At 30.0% G+C, this 16559-nt stretch overlaps 1 long non-coding RNA gene across 3 annotated transcripts; it reads left to right on the top strand.

The window, feature by feature from the left end:
- Positions 1–2023: 2023 nt before the first annotated feature.
- LOC105851318 (uncharacterized) lies at positions 2024–9259 on the top strand. 3 transcript variants are annotated; one of them, XR_001143060.3, is made up of 8 exons: positions 2025–2269; positions 2403–2437; positions 2836–4234; positions 4724–4823; positions 4930–4990; positions 5305–5663; positions 7309–7505; positions 7788–9259. It is a non-coding gene; the product is annotated as an uncharacterized lncRNA (long non-coding RNA). The 3 variants fall into 3 exon arrangements; XR_003470913.2 differs by having other exon boundaries at positions 2024–2269; positions 2836–4823; XR_003470914.2 differs by lacking the exon at positions 2403–2437 and having other exon boundaries at positions 2024–2269; positions 2836–4823.
- The last annotated feature ends 7300 nt before the right edge of the window (positions 9260–16559 follow it).

The raw sequence follows: 16559 nt of genomic DNA, 5'->3' as shown, positions 1-16559 counted from the left end.
ACTGAGAAATAAGCTTTACTTGGGTGAAAGTGAGTATATCAGATTGATAGTGTGTGCGATCTCCTTTATCACATTTAATGTCAACAGAAACATCTTTTATGGCTCCAAAACCAGGCACAATCATCTCTCTTTTATCAAATTCATTGAGAAGAACCAAACTTTTTTCACCTTTACAGAATTTGAGCCTGCAATCTGATGTCAAATCGAAACCTTTTCCTAAGCTGTTTAGAGCTTTCTCAACTATGCCTTCACCCACTTGTTCCATTTACATATTTGATTCCATTATTTGCATAAGTCATAGGCCTGACTGTTACTTTTAATAGGACTTGTTGAATTACAATGAGTCTTGGTTATTACCATATGGTTTAACCTTAATTAAATTCATTAAGGTGGCTTGTCGAAGGAAAAAGACACAGTAAAGCATTCACACGAAAACGAGATTTGACTTAGGACATGTTTTTGTCCCTTCCGTACGTGGACAATAACAATTCAAGCAAAAATAAATAAATAAATCTAGAATTATAAACATGGATGATAATTTTGCAATTTGAAAATCCAAATTCCCAAATTTCAAACCCTAAGATTTCAATCATGTCAAAATTCCCAAATTGAATCCTAAAATAAAGACAATAACCGAATTTCATCATGAATTAAACATGGTAGGCTCTGATACCAATTGTTAATAATTCATGTCAATTACATGATGAATAACTAAAGGCGGAAGCGTACCTGTGGGAATTGCCATTAATGAAATCCTGGAATGATGATGATAGAGCCAATGGGTTGGGTGATCTTCCTTAGCAAAACACCCTGAAGACTTTGCTCTCTTGATGGGGATAGAGAGAACCAGAGAGTTTACTCTTTTAGGGTTTTGAAACTGAATAGTCTTGTTGTGTTTGCCTTGGGGACCATTACCCCTATATATAACTATTATTAGTTATATCCCAAATTGCAGTATTTCCAATTCAGCCCGTCATTAAATTAGAAACTGCCCGGTATCTACACTATTAATTTTCATAACTATTATGCTCTTTAGCCATAAACTATTATATATTATTTGACCCCTAGTTTATTGGCTAATTATATAATGACCCTAACACACCTTATTAATTAATTACATATGTGACCCATAAATCTTACAGTATTATCACAAAAAATAGAAATGTTACTCTTATTTATCTAATAATCTTTAAGTTGATATTTCATCCATAACAATTATGTGTTTTAGCTAGCTACTGAAATGTGTTCCGCTTTTGCAATAGATAAGACAATTGTTCCTTGTCTTTTACTTGACCATGAGATTAAATTCTTTCCAATGAATGAACAGCTACAACTAGAGCTTTTTCTTTCAATTGATAACGGTATAATCAACATTACTAAAACCTACTATCTTGTTATAAATTGATTTCTTATATAGCATACCAAGGTTTGTAGTTCCATTTAAATAATGAAACATTCTGTTAACATCTATAACATGTGATTTTCTAGTATTAGACTGAAACCTAGCACATAAGCCCAAACTAAATAGAATATTGTGTCTTGAAGCTGTTGCACATAAGCCCAAACTAAATAGAATATTGTGTCTTGAAGCTGTTATATAGAGTAAAGATTTTACCATACCTTTGTAGACCTCTTGGTCTAATCTTACCAGATTCATCTTTGTTAAAAATGCATGAAGGATGCATTGGAGTAAGCTTAGGTTTGCATTCTACCACATTGAACTTATTGAGAAGCTTTTAGGTATATTTAGTTTGACAAATGTAAACATTTTATGAGCATGTTTGATTTGAATTCCAAAAAAGAACATGAGCTCTCTCGTAATGCTCATTTCAACTCATTTTATATTAACTTAGAGATTATTGACAAATATTTGTATTAGTAGAATCAAATATAATATCATCAACGTATATTTGGACTATAAGAAATTCATTTTGCGATGTTTTTCTAAATAAGGTATTGGCAACTTGTCTTCTTGTGAAATTAGTTTTCAATAGAACACTACTTAGTTTGTCATGTCAATCCCTAGAAGCTTATTTGTGACTCATAACTCTTCATGATATCCATGTTTTTAATTGTCATTTAAGTATTTATTTATTTTAGTTATTGTAGTTGTTTGTTAATTTTAGGAGTTATTTAAATAAATTGTTGACTTATGATTCTTAAATAAGTTGGGTATTTATGCTTTTAAAGACACCAATAAGGTCAACAGTGGATCCTTTTCCGCTACTGAGCAACTTCTAAAACTGAACCCTGCGCTCGAATCGCTCTTGTGAGTGATCCTCTATCCCCCCTATTTACGTTTCCAAAAATTTATATTGTATTTGTGAGGTTTTGTATACGTTTGCAGTGTGATTTTCTGTCAATGTAGCTGTATGCTAATTTTGTAACTATTTGAATTGCAGGTTGAAGTTCTCCTATTCAACTTCAATTTTATTAGGTTGAATTGTTGTGGCTATTTTAATTTTGGTGGATTTTATGAAACTTCATGTTAGTTGTGTTCATTTAAAGTGATATATAAGAGTAAATATGTGTGTATGTAAATATTTACATGTGTCAGATACTTGTTCACTGTGATGTTATTGTTTTGAATTTACTCTCAATTCATTTGAAAATCTTGTTTTATAACACGAAATTGAGATATATTACGGAGTCAAGGTAATACTGACTTTGATCGAGTATTGCGTGTTTTATGGTTTAGTATTTTATTATTTTTGATCTGAGTATTTGTGATCTAAACCGTAATATATTTGTTGTATTTTCTTTAAAATTGTATATGGTTTTGTTCTTAACTATTTATTGTTTATAATTTATCATTGGATTTTATTATTAATTTAGGGTTGGCGAGGAACTTGTGGACCAAAAGAGATATCTCGAATACTCTTGCAAACCAAAGTGTGTGAAACCATTACTTGAATATCAGGTTTGATTTCTTGAATTGTATAATAATTAGCTGGATCGTTTGAAGTTGAGCTTTATTCTTAATCAAGTCAAGTTTTTTTTTCTTTTTGATTTTAAAATTGAGAGTAGAAAGGTGTTGCATTGGGTTAATGCATTTACAGATTTACAGGTTGATTACATTACCCTTTTTGCACCTGTAAAATTTATGTCATGGCCTACTTAAAACTATAATTAAAGCATTAGATAAAGTTGAGTGTAATGAGAATTTGAAAGAAGGGAGTACTAGAAAGAGTCAAGAAATGAAGATAATTATGGATTCAACGGCTTTAAATCTTGTAATAAAATGTGTAGCTTGTTTTTTGTGACAGAAAGCCATAGTTTTACCTCCTTTTGTGGCAATGGCAGTTCGTCCACGACCTTGTATTTGGAATACGTATGTGTTAACGTTTTTGAATTGAGTGTGGAGCAATTAAGTGTTTCTGAATATCTCTGCTTCAAAGAAAACTTGTAGATGGAACGTGAGAAACTCTTTGCTTAGATTTTTCAATAAGAAATAAACTCATAGATCATGTCATGTAAGAGTAACTTCATGCCTGATTTGGTGACTGGTTTGATTTTAGTTTTACACTACAAGGTTAATGACCATTTTGTATTAGAGCTTTATTTTGAGCCATTCAATGCCTTGTTTCCTCGACCAAACCGCTCATCGTCCACTAGCAATGGTGTCCAGTTTCTCAATCGCCACATTTCTTCAATTATGTTTCGAAAGAAAGATTCTTTGGAGCCATTTTGCTTAATTTCCTCCGAGCTCACAAATATAATATAAAGGCAAAGTAAGTTTTCTTTCACAACGATTTTAAGTTTCAAGGAATGCAACTTGAGCCTGCAAGTTTTCTTTATGAATTCCCACTAATGATTATTGTGCAAGGACTTATGTTAAATGATCATATTGTTTTCATGTCGTTAACGACACATTTTTTATGCTATAGTTTGTGTCATATATCTGGACTTGATTTTTGTATTGTTTCTTTAATAATGTTTGATATCATGTATAGATGTCATGATTTCGTTAAATTATTTGGTCTTGAGACAATAATTATTTGTGATCAGGTACTGCTTTATTTGTATACTTAGCAATAAAGCTGAATAAAATCCAAGTTTTCATTCAATTCATTTATCATATTCATATTCTGTTTTTTTAAAAAATAAAAAAAAAAAATTGTTATAGGTATTGGGTATTCCGCTCATGTTATTGTTTGCATATTTTTTCAATTGGAATAGAGTAAAGCTTCTTTATTGGGATGGTGGCTCATTTACTGGGGATGGTGAAGATCAGGTACAATTTCATATCTTGAAATGTTACAATTTCATATCTTGAAATGTTATTTAATTACAGATTGAGTATATCTTATTGAGTTTGAGCAAGATCTTATTTTTCTTTTGTTTCACTTTATAATTTGTTTTCATGAACTTTTCCAACTCTCTCCTTATGATTTTATCAATTTCCCATCGCAAAAATTAGTTTTAGAAACACAATTTTATAACAGAAAAGTGAATGAGTGAGTAGCACTATTGAGATAGACGACTTACATTCATATGATGCAAGGATAGTTTACTATTTTCTGGTGAGATAGATTGCAGAACATCAATTCAGAGGACAACGTATTTGGGCAGCTGCAATAGAAGATTTGATGTCAAAGGGAATGCATTTTGCTAACCAGATTATACTTATAGACACATTCTATAATTCTATTTTAATAATCTTTCTTCTAATTTTAAATACAACTAATTTTGCATCAGGCTCTTTTTTTTGGATGTTGTGCAGGCGGCCTAGCGACTATTATACACTGCGTTGAATTTCGAGGTCTCTTTCCAAGGACTACTAAAGTGAAATGTCTAAGTGATGCAAGCTTGTTTCTTGATTTGTAAGCGACAAACTGCGGGATTGATATATAACCTTTTTTTACCATCATTATAGAACTTTTTTGTTCTTTAGTTAGTTCTTAATTGTTGCTTGCTTTCAAATTATAGAATTGATATATCTGGCGAGCGTACCCTCAGGAATATGTACAATGGTGTTGTAGGTTTGCAGGTATTGCACTAATCATGAAACTACCAATTTATTGCAAATAGTTTATATGCTTTTAGAAATTTAAATCTCACATGGTTAATGATACAAAACTTTGTATGTTTTATTGACATTTACAGTTGCAATGTAGTGGTCATGTTAGACTTTATGTAGTAGTCCAATTATCGTATCTGCAGAATTTTGTGTAGTGTAAATCTTTAATTTAGTCCTCCAAAGATTATGTACATTTGATATGAGAATGTAGCCGTCAGAAATATTTTTGTCTCTAAATTAGTCCTTAAAAATGTGAACTTGGTGACAGTTTTGTATCTTTGTAGGGCTAATATGATGAGACTGTACTTTGAGGGACTAATCTGGTAAGAGGTCTGGTGTGGTGTAGGCAGGCTTTGTAGAATTAACATCAAACATAATGAGTCATCCTTTGTCGAAAAGACCACATTGACCTCCCTCTTTTTGACAAAATTGTATAAGAGCCCTCAACAGCACATCCACAACGACATTTGTAAAGAATGTGTGCCATAGAAGAGCCCTCGTCCACCATGAAGTTGCTTCTTCCAGTGCGAAAAGGACACCACCAACTGGGACACGAAAGGCAGCAACAACACCTACAGCTGCTCCACACGTAATCAAATCCCTTTTATCTCTACCATTTTTGAAGTATCTGAGCCATTTCCAGGTCAGTCCATATTTTCTAGAACCACCTTGTCCTAGTAGATTAGCAATGCAAGTGCCTATATGCACCATTGGTCCTAGTCCATACTTTCACGGTGTTTTGTAAATGTTAATTATTGGTTTGAGTTTTGAATAGGTGTTTAATTCAGTTTTGTGATGATTTCTTGGGCGCTAATGCGTTAAATTATTGTGCTGACACTACTAGAAAAAACGCTTTTAGAGACCAATTTTTCGGTCACTAAATGAAGAAAATCGGTCACTAAATTCAATAGCGACCGATTTAGTGACCAATTTAAATCAGTTGGTAAATTGCTAGTCGCTAGCTATTGCGACCAAATCAGCGACCGAATTTAGTGACCGATTTAGAGACCGAATATAGTGACCGAATTTAGTTACCGAATTTAGTGACCGATTTAGTGACCGAATTTTGTGACTGGTTTTTGAGACTGAATTAGTGATCAGACAATGAAATCTTTGGTCAGATACGACAAATAATAGTAATCATTCAAGTAATTTGGTTGTGTTAATTCATATGAATCTTTTTGTGTTAATCCTGATTATTAATATTATTACTATCTTTTATGTATACTTAGACTTGTGATTTATTTGTGTTTTCATGTTAAGTATAATGTATTGTCAACATAGTTGGTGCCATCATGTGACTCCTTGGGTCGGAGCATGTTCAATTTGATTTTGTCTATAATTACATTAGTGTTCTGATTCTACTTATTTGTTGTGACAATACTACGATGCAATTGATATTTAGTTGATTTATTAATTGCTATAATGAAGGAAGTATGAAATTTAGTTAAATTTTGAATGTGACTTGTTAGATCGGTTCAAATTTAATTGATGTAATAAATCAATTTTGAATTGACTTGTTAGATTGGTTCAAATTTAACCGATGTAACAAATCAATTTTGAATTGACTTGTTAGATTGGTTCAAATTTAACTTATGTAACAAATTATTTTTGAATTTTAACTTATTACATCTGTCATTTTAGCTGATTTAATAATTAACTATTTATTACAACGTTTGATGTTAGATCAGACAAGTAATTCATCTAACATGTACATAGGAACTGATGTCATAAGGTTTAATTGCACTAGTGATTGCAAACTACAATTAATATTTTATTACTTATATATATAATATTATTTATGCATAGTACAATGTATAAATAATATTAATATATATTATATATAATTAGTAGCATGATTGGCTAAAAAGAAGAAAAAAAAAGAAGTAAGTTGGCCAGGCTGGCCCGAAAGAGAGGAAACTTGGAAACCCTTGCCAACATATATAAAAGGGAGGCTGCAATAACGAAGTAGCTACACTTTAGAGTAGATTTTGTTAACCGTGTAACTTTTTTGTTTCTATTTATTCTTTTTTTATCTAACCGAGTAGATAATTTATTCATTAGTTAAGGAGTAGATTAACTTCTTTCAATTACACACAATCTACTTAAGATGATTTTTTTTATCTCTTGTCAAATAATTGTTAAGTTTTTGGTGTCGTTACCGGAAATTGTTGATTGATTTATTTACAAGGAAAAGTAAATATATGATTTTTGTTGTTATTTTAATATATGATAAAAACATGAGTTATATACATGATGATGTCGTTAAGTCTATTGAGCATGCACAGATGGAGGAGGATGTCCATGAGCCTCCGCATATGGAGTAGTCTGAGGAACAGTATGTTGCACATGTTGATGATATTCGTGATGCTGCTGATGATGCTGATGATATTCATGATGCTGTTGCACATGCTGATGATATTCACGAGCAGGATCAGCAGACCAGATTCCTTGGGGGACCAGTGGTGACACATGTGTTGACACGGTATGAGCACCACGTGGCTCAGAAGCTATGGGAAGGAGAGATATATTTTAATTATATTTAATTAATTGTTTATTTAAGTTTGTTTAATTAATTTAATTTAATTTAATTTAATTTAAGTTTATTTAATTAATTGTTTATTTAAATCTATTTAATTAAATGTTCATTTAAGTTTATTTAATTATGTTTATTTAATTATTTTTTTAATTTAAGTTTATTTAATTATGTTTATTTAATTAATTGTTTATTTATTTAGTTAATTAATTGTTCTGTAATTACTCGCAGGATCGTGGATCGTTAAAAGTTATTACTCATGGATTGAAGCTGAAGAAGTTTGCTGAAGTTCCTGTGCCAGATCCTGTACAACATTAGATTCGGGAATCTGAGTTGCTACATCTGTCTTCAGCCTACCTCACTATGGCTGATGCTGGTTTGATATCTGCATTTGTTGAAACACAGCACAGGGAGACCAGCTCATTTCATTTGCCATTTGGAGAGATGACTATCACGTTAGACGACGTCGCGACTCTCCTTCACATCTCACCCCATGATAATTTTTTTGATGCATCTATGAATATGAACACTAATAGTGCTGCAAGAGTTCCAGATGAGTACTTAGGTGCAACTTGGGATGAAGCACTAGCTGAGATTAATTATAATAAATGTGTCCAATATAGATTGCAATGGTTGCGTGATTTATATAGTCGTCTCATTCAAACTAATCAGTTTGAGTGTGCGGCTATAACGTATTTGTTGCATTTAGCTGGCAGCACTATTTTCGTCGATAAAACACATATGCTTGTAGAGGCGAAATACATTAGTTTATTTATTGATTTAGATCGTTGTCGGGACTATTCATGGGCTACCACGACATTGGTTTTCCTTTATGACAATCTGGGAGATGGAGTTGTTTACGACACTCGATAGTTGGGAGGTTACATGACCCTATTACAGGAATATCATTTATATTAAGTTGTGTCATTTATTTATTTAATTACTTATTTATTAAGTTGTGGTATTTTATGATGTTACTTATCTTGCAGTGTTGGATTTATGAGCACTTCCCTAGGATCTGTAAGCGGGGCGATAGAGGAGCGGTTCCTGCACATCTTCCAAGAGCATGTAGGTGGACTGCAAAATATGTTGTTGAAGGCGGATTGATGACATATCGTCAAATAATTGATGCTTTGTTGCTCGAGGATGTAGTGTTTACACCATATGATGATGATCGAGCTAATCATCTGTTTGTATCGATTTCGATGTTCTTTGGATATCTTTGATATGGTGGAGTCTCAGTCTCATATTTGCCGGAGCGATGCCTTCGACAATTTGGCCGTATTTTGTGCATTCCGCATGACGTTCCTCTGGTGCCAAACAGTATAAATTGGGTGTGGCAGACTACTATGAGATCATTTGTAGCGGCCTTTCGGAGCCTATATCTTGTTGGGACTTTCCCTGGAGAGGTCACTGCAGACTACTATGCATGATACATGAGTGTTTCACATCCTCTGATCCTCATTCCATCTACTCTTGCACCTTCAAGTCCACCTATTGTTGCTGCACATGGTCCATCATCTTCTATACATGTCGGTCCATCATCAGCACGAGACCGTAGAGCAGCTGAGCTTGTATGTAGGGCCATAAATTTGGTAGCTCCATTTAGTGAAGTTCATTACATATTAAGTCAGTTAAGCCGCTTGTACGACGATTAGTGATTGTGTGTAATGTATGACTGTGTTATGTATGATAAATATTGAACATGAATTTCTATTTTAAAATTTTGTGTTATTTATGAATTTTTATTTTGAGTTAATCTGCATTTATTTTAAGATAATCCATAATAAATGATAAAACGTAAATAATAAATAATAAAACGTAAATGATAAATGATGAAACGTAAATGATAAATTATAAAATGTTCAAACAAATATTCTAATATTCATTTAACGAAATACAAGATGATTTGATAAATGATGGATCAATATGTTCCCAATGCTTCATATGTCATGCATAAGCTATTTCCCATGTCTTTGTATACTAACTACAAAAGTCTTTCCATTTTTGTGAGGTAAGTGACAAAGGACAATCAGACTTCAATTTGAACAAGAAAATATTAAACATTAAGTTAATAAACAATATTAATCATAAATTTTACCTGTACCCAATGATTTTCATTGACGAATCCAATTACTAGTAAAGAGTGAAGATAAGACTCTTTTGATGGTGTTTTGTTTAGCGGAAAGAATGTCATATTCAGATTATGAGACAACGACACTAATATGACATTATATAGTGTTGTTATCACGTAACCAAATTCTGGTATAGACATCCACTTATCTTTTCCTTGAGCACCCAATCCTGTTATTTTCAATGAGTTTCGCATTGATTCAACACTGCCATAAAAAACAATGGAATAAAGGACTTAATGTAGATGAATCTCTTTATCCAATTATGATTGAACTAAAGGCCAAGATTCTTCAGTCTAACCTAACAATGCTGCAATTGCGCAAAACCTACAATTTCCATCAGGTACAATATATATAATCTCCTCAATATACGGATGTATAAAAGTAGGAAAATGTATGTTAAATGGTTGCCTTGCATAACGTTGAGATGGTTGCCTTGCAGAACGTTGAGATGGTTGCTTTGCAGATTCTTGAGTGGCATCAACATACTCCCAATATGAAGGATCACGAGGAGTATCAAATTCTATTTTCTTTTTACCAACTCCCTTGGTTCTCACCTTCTCAGGTGGCACAAGTATTGATGTTGTTTGTGGAAATACAAGTTTATGCACCTTTGCCCTGAATATCCTTTGACTAAAAATATCTTGTTTCTTCATGTACGCTTTCATTGCTTCCAACTCTTCTGAAAAGTCATAATCTGATAAAGATTCTTCATCCTTCAATTCATGCTCAATGCTTAAATTTCTTCAAAATACATGAATGCTATCTAAAGGGATAACATTACCAGATATCTGCAACTTTGCCAACTCACAAGCACATGATAATCCATAAGTTGTTCTGATTGAGCAACCACATTTTGTTTTGTCAGTACCTACAATCATCACCCTCTGTAATTGTTTGTCAATTTTTTTTAAAACATTTCCTTGATACAATGTGATGTATACTTTGAAAAACTGGTGAGTTATACCTGTAATCAACATCCTTGATGATTTTCTGAAAAGACGATTAAATGATACATATTTGGTTCTTCAACATCATATTGACAACATCCCAACTTTTACACAAATCACCAAAACTAGTTTGTAGCATGTTTTTCAATCTCCAATGAGCAGACTCAACTCTACAAATAAATTAAATAACACAAATTAAAACAAATTACATAAACTAATAAATCATACTTTCTAAAACAAAACAAATTATAATTTAAAAATACCTGTTAGATGTTATGTTCCCCAAATGCATCACTCTATTGGTCCAAACCTTGACAAATCTTTCTTTGTAAGGTGTTAACCATGAATCTTTCACATAATCAACAAAAAGAATAATATCGGCACACACTAGCTCAAAGTGTTGCAAGTGATGATCTTACTCCTCCACACTAGTCGAATATACAAATTTTTTCCATAAATCCATTACTTCTTCTTGTCTATCCATTTTCACATATTGTTTGCATCTTGTCCCAATACTTTTTTCAATATGAAAACGACATAGCAAATGTATTGAAGTAGGAAACACAACACTAATCGCATTCATCATGGCAAGATCTCTATCAGTAACAAAAACTTTAGAAATTAAAGTCTCAGATTTGAACACTGTCGTAGCTTTTCAAATGCCCAAATGAAGTTATTTTGTCGCTCTTGTTCCAAGTAAGCAAACCCAACCGAAAATGTCAAACTAGTAGATGTGACACCTACAATTTCAAGTAATGGTAACCGATATCTATTTGTTTTGTATGTGCTATCACATATCAAAACAAAATGAAACATGTTTAACAACTTTATACCATTAGGATGCATCTAAAATATATCTCTCAAAACATCTTAATTCTCTCGTCTTATTGTCCAATGCACATAATTTTTTTGTTGTATTAACTTCAACAGATGCTGCATTTCTGTGTACGAACCTCTCAATGATGATCGATAAGTACTCCTTGTTTTATATATTTGACTGGGAATTGTGAGAATAACTTTATTTCTCTCGTTCAATCCATTTAAAATAAATCTGGGTGCAAGCTTATACTTTGTCATGTCATTGACAAATTTCTTCTCTTCTTCGTTTAAACGCCTCAAATATGAATGACCGGTTACAGTATCAAGTAAATCATGATTGTCTGTTCTACAACGAACACTAATTTTTCATCCTTCAGCGACACTTAACGGTATACATCTGAGAGTAAACGGACAATTTTCCTTGTGAGAACAAGTTACTGTTGATTTTGATTTATATCTTCCACCTCTTTCGCATCCCAAAATTAATTTGTCTTTTCTTTCCCTTTTCTCGGTTGATTTATCTGATTGAATGGTAACAATTAAAATTATACTTTTCCTTCCAAAGTTTTTGCCCATTCAAATACAACTTCTCGAGAGGGAAATATTTACAAAATATGTTTCAAATAAAACATCAAATATATTGCTATAAAAAAATAAAATAAAAACTTGATCGGTGCTGGATTATCAGTAATAATACTTGATCGGTGGTGAATTTTTCTGTAGAATCTATAACCGTTCTTGAAGCAGGAACCTCAACTCTACTCATACCTAATTTCAAAAATAGTAATAAATTTAATTAATAATAATATTATAAATTTATTTTCCAAAATAAAATTTTAATTATAACATACAACATGAACTTTTTACAAAAAATTGAAACTTTCTAAAGTTTTGAATTTTTTGAAACTTTCGAAATTGAGTTCCTTCGAATGTTTGAATGTTTCGAAGGTTATGTGTTTCAAAAGTTTGAAATTTTCGAGCATTACGTTTCGGAAGTTTCAAATTCATCAAAACTTTCAAAAGTTTTGATGTTTTCTGGAAAATCACACATCGGAACTTTTAAATTTATCCAAAATTTCGAAAGTTTCAGAGGATCCTAGAAAATAGCATTTCGAAACTTTGATATTTATCAAAAGTTTCGAAATTGGTTAAAATTTCTGGAAAATTAAATTTCAAAAGTTTCAAATTTAACCAAACTTTCGAAAATATCAAAATAACTCACTTTTTATTATTTCGAATGTTTGTAATTTTTGAATATTTTGAAAGATTTTGTAATTTTCGAAAGTGGGGGTGAGAAATAGAGTGGTAATTTATTTTTGATAATTTTATACATTATAAAAAAGGACAAAATGGTCTTTTCGATATAAATGGGGGGTGGGAGGTACAAGTAGGGGGGATGCACTGTACAATTCTCTAAAAATATTTTTAAAAAATTATTTTATTTTTGTTTTTGTTTTACTTCTTCTAAATTGTGTTTTGCTACTGACAAAATTTATGTGTTTTGTAGCAATGGATGATACTTAAGGTATAATTTTGTTTGATATATTGACCTATCTCACAACATAAAGCGTCAGATGGTACAACTTTACCTCAAAAAGAAACGTTGTACAGCAACTTGGATGTGCTTTTTATGGACAAGCACATAAAATTGGAAATTTGTAAACCACATTCTTCTTGTAATTTTTGTGGAAGAAATCAATAGAATAATTATTGTGAGAAGTTTTGTTTTACTTCAAATGTAAAACAAGAAAAACAAGAAGTGCATAAAATTCATTACAAGTCTAAATACGAAGCTATTTTGGTTGAATTCATGAAGTTCAATCAAGTTTCAATTGAAATATTATAGAGTCTACATGCAAGGTTATCTGAGCAAGTTTTTAAGTTTAAGAAGATGAGTGAGAAGTTGAAGATTAGAGAAGACTTCGTTGTTGCTGTAGAAAAAATTAAAATAAGCAAGTAAAAAACATGAATAAGGAAGAAGAACCAAAATTGAGTCCAAAAAAACTTAATGTGATAATAAACATTACGACTCAATCTTTATTTTGTTGGCTTCAATTGAAGATGATCATGTTGCCTAAGGATCTAACAACAGTTTAATTGAAGCAAACACTTTTTTGTCTCATATTCATTGATTTGCTCTCAAAATGAAGGAATATGAATGATGAACTATTTTTTTTTTATCATATCACCCACCTTCACAAGTTGTATCACGTGTTAAACTACTGGTGTTAAACAAGTGCTTCTTGGAAGACAATATATGGTAGATGAACCTTATAAATTTTCATTTTAATTTTTTTTTGAAACATGTATCAAATGTATTATTATGAATGAGTTGGACCAACTTCATGCTTGTGTTGTCTAATCTTTTAACTAAATTTAAATTTTGAACATTTATTTGTCTCTTTCTACTCATTTTCATTTTTCAAGCTGATGAGTTCACTTAGTGCATGTATTGTTGATTACTCTGTTGTTGTTGAAGTCTCGAATGTCAACTCATACAAATTTATTTTCAGTGATATATTTTTTCATGAGTTTTGATAGTTCATACTTCTCTATTATTCTAGCCGGTGAGTTTTGTGCCTCAACATTTAATTTTTCTTCATTATGTGATATTCTAACATGTATCATATACTTAGGCATTTTTCATTGTACCTTCTTAGTCTTTTTGCCTACTCAGAATTAATTATTATCATTTGCTATCCTCTTGGAGCCTAAATTCCTTTCTTTCTGTTACTTAGCCTTAATACAAGCCAATTGCCTAATTATTTTTTATCCTAAAACCTTGGAGTTAGGTAGAATTTTAATATTATGACTTGACAAAATTTAAAGTTTGGGGTGGTGTACAAGAGAAGTAAAAGTAAAAAACTTTTGAAAAAGAAAAAACAAATAATAATAATAATAATAATAATAATAATAATAATAATAATAATAATAATAATAATAAATGTGTCATCTTTTTAAGTAGTAATTGAATGATTCTCAAAACATCATTCATGTCAAAAATTGAGTGATTCTTAAAACACCATTCATATAAAAAAGTAGAGTACCAAATAAAAAAAGGAGAAAGTTTGAAAAAAAATGAAGTTTCTATCTCTTGTACTATACAGATAGATTATTTGTTAAAGTCATGGTATGAAGTTATAATTATTAGTAGGTTTACTTAACTCTAAGTTGTAAGTCTAATATCCCAAATGACCCATGTGCACCTTGGTTTCATTACAACCTAAAATACCTCTTAAAGTCTATGTACAATTTATATTGTGAACGTGTTTAGAACATTTTAAAGTCTATAATAGTTTATGCATGTTACATGATTTGAGTGATCATCCAATGTAAAATGACTCATGTGCACCATGATTTGAGTGAACTTGTAAATGCACGTTGAGTATGTTATTTTACAACGTCCCATTGGCATGACTTTGAGATATTAGGTAACACTTGAGTATGAAGAATATATTATATCAAGCGAATTTTTTATGATTGAATTTGATATGATATGAAGAGTTAACGTTGTGCTTCATATTGATTTTCAATTCTATTTGAATTAAATTGTGACTCATCATCATATACTTGTTTTTAATTATCTTTAAAATACTTATTTATTTTAGTTATCATAGTTTTTAACTAAGTACTCTAAGAGTTATTTATATAAATTGTTGACTTGTAATTCTTGGATCAATTAGATATTTATGCTTTTAATTTCATTATTTACAGACATATCATGTAGATTTTGTTTCGTTTCATTGGTTCAACGAAGCATCTATTATATATATTTAAAACAGACCCCCGAATGTCACCTCACCTCCGAATGCCACCTATACAAATATTTCCCACATCAACCAAAAAACTGATGTGGACCTCTCCTCCTTTCTCTCCTCTCAATCATCTCTCTCAATGTCTAATCTCATTCAATCCTCCTCTCAATCCCTAATTTCTTTAATGACTAATCTCCAACTCTTTAATCTCTTTAATCCATATTTCTCTTCTTCCTTCCACAATTTCTTTAATACCTCCAAAATCTATTTGATAATACTATTTTATAATAAATTTATAAATTATAAAATTATTTTACAATTATTTATAATAAATTTATAATTTATAAATTATTTTACAATTTGATAATAATTTATAATTTATATTATTATCAAATTATTTTATAAGTTATTTTAAAATAAATTTATAAATTATTTTATAATATTATAATTTATATTATTAATCATTAAATTCAATGGAAAAAACCACCTAATCACTCATAAATATCAACATAAATATACAATTATATTATTCCACTTATGCTGAGTAATGATTTTATCGTTAAAAATTTAATTACTCATTAATGTCAATTCATTTATAATTTCTTTCAATTTATGTCAATCCATCTTTAGTAATATTTTATACAATAAAAATATATATTCTATTTGACAAAAAATACAAAAATTTATAAAAAATAATCATAAAATAAGAATATATAAAAAATAATTAAAAAAGTTACTTCCAATTATTAAAATACACAAATTTATTTAAAATTATAATATATGAATATATTAAAAAATATAATGAACAAAAGTTTACTATATATATATGTGTTTTGAAAAAATATGTTAACACTAAATTTTTATCAATTAAATTATATATTTATAATTGAATGCTATTTTTTATTTTAATTTTCCTTATTATAATGATAATTTGAATGTTAAAAAATAATTGAAAATTTAAGTATTTCATAAAATTAAATTACTTTTTCATAAAAATTATTAAAAAAGTTATTTCCAATTATTAAAATCTATCATCTATTATATATATTTAAAATAGACTCCTGATGCCACAACAATTTATTTTTTTTTTTACAAACTTTTTGATGAAATATATTCAATAATTTTTTTTTTACAACAACTTCTCATGTTCGCAATTAAAATATTATAATAATAAAACAAATAAATTTAGACTACACTACAATATAATTCAACATTAACATTATTTTAAAATAAAAAATATTAAATAGTAAATCATATTTTTAAATTTTTATATCTTATTTTTGGATATGTATTTTACATTTTATTTCATCAAATAAATACAAGTATCATTATATGTTGAAAAATAAA

Source organism: Cicer arietinum, chromosome 3 (genome assembly GCF_000331145.2).
Source record: "Cicer arietinum cultivar CDC Frontier isolate Library 1 chromosome 3, Cicar.CDCFrontier_v2.0, whole genome shotgun sequence".
Classification (NCBI taxonomy): Eukaryota; Viridiplantae; Streptophyta; class Magnoliopsida; order Fabales; family Fabaceae; genus Cicer; species Cicer arietinum.
The sequence above is the reverse complement of the archived record's forward strand: the minus strand, read 5'-3'. Positions and strand labels throughout refer to the sequence as shown.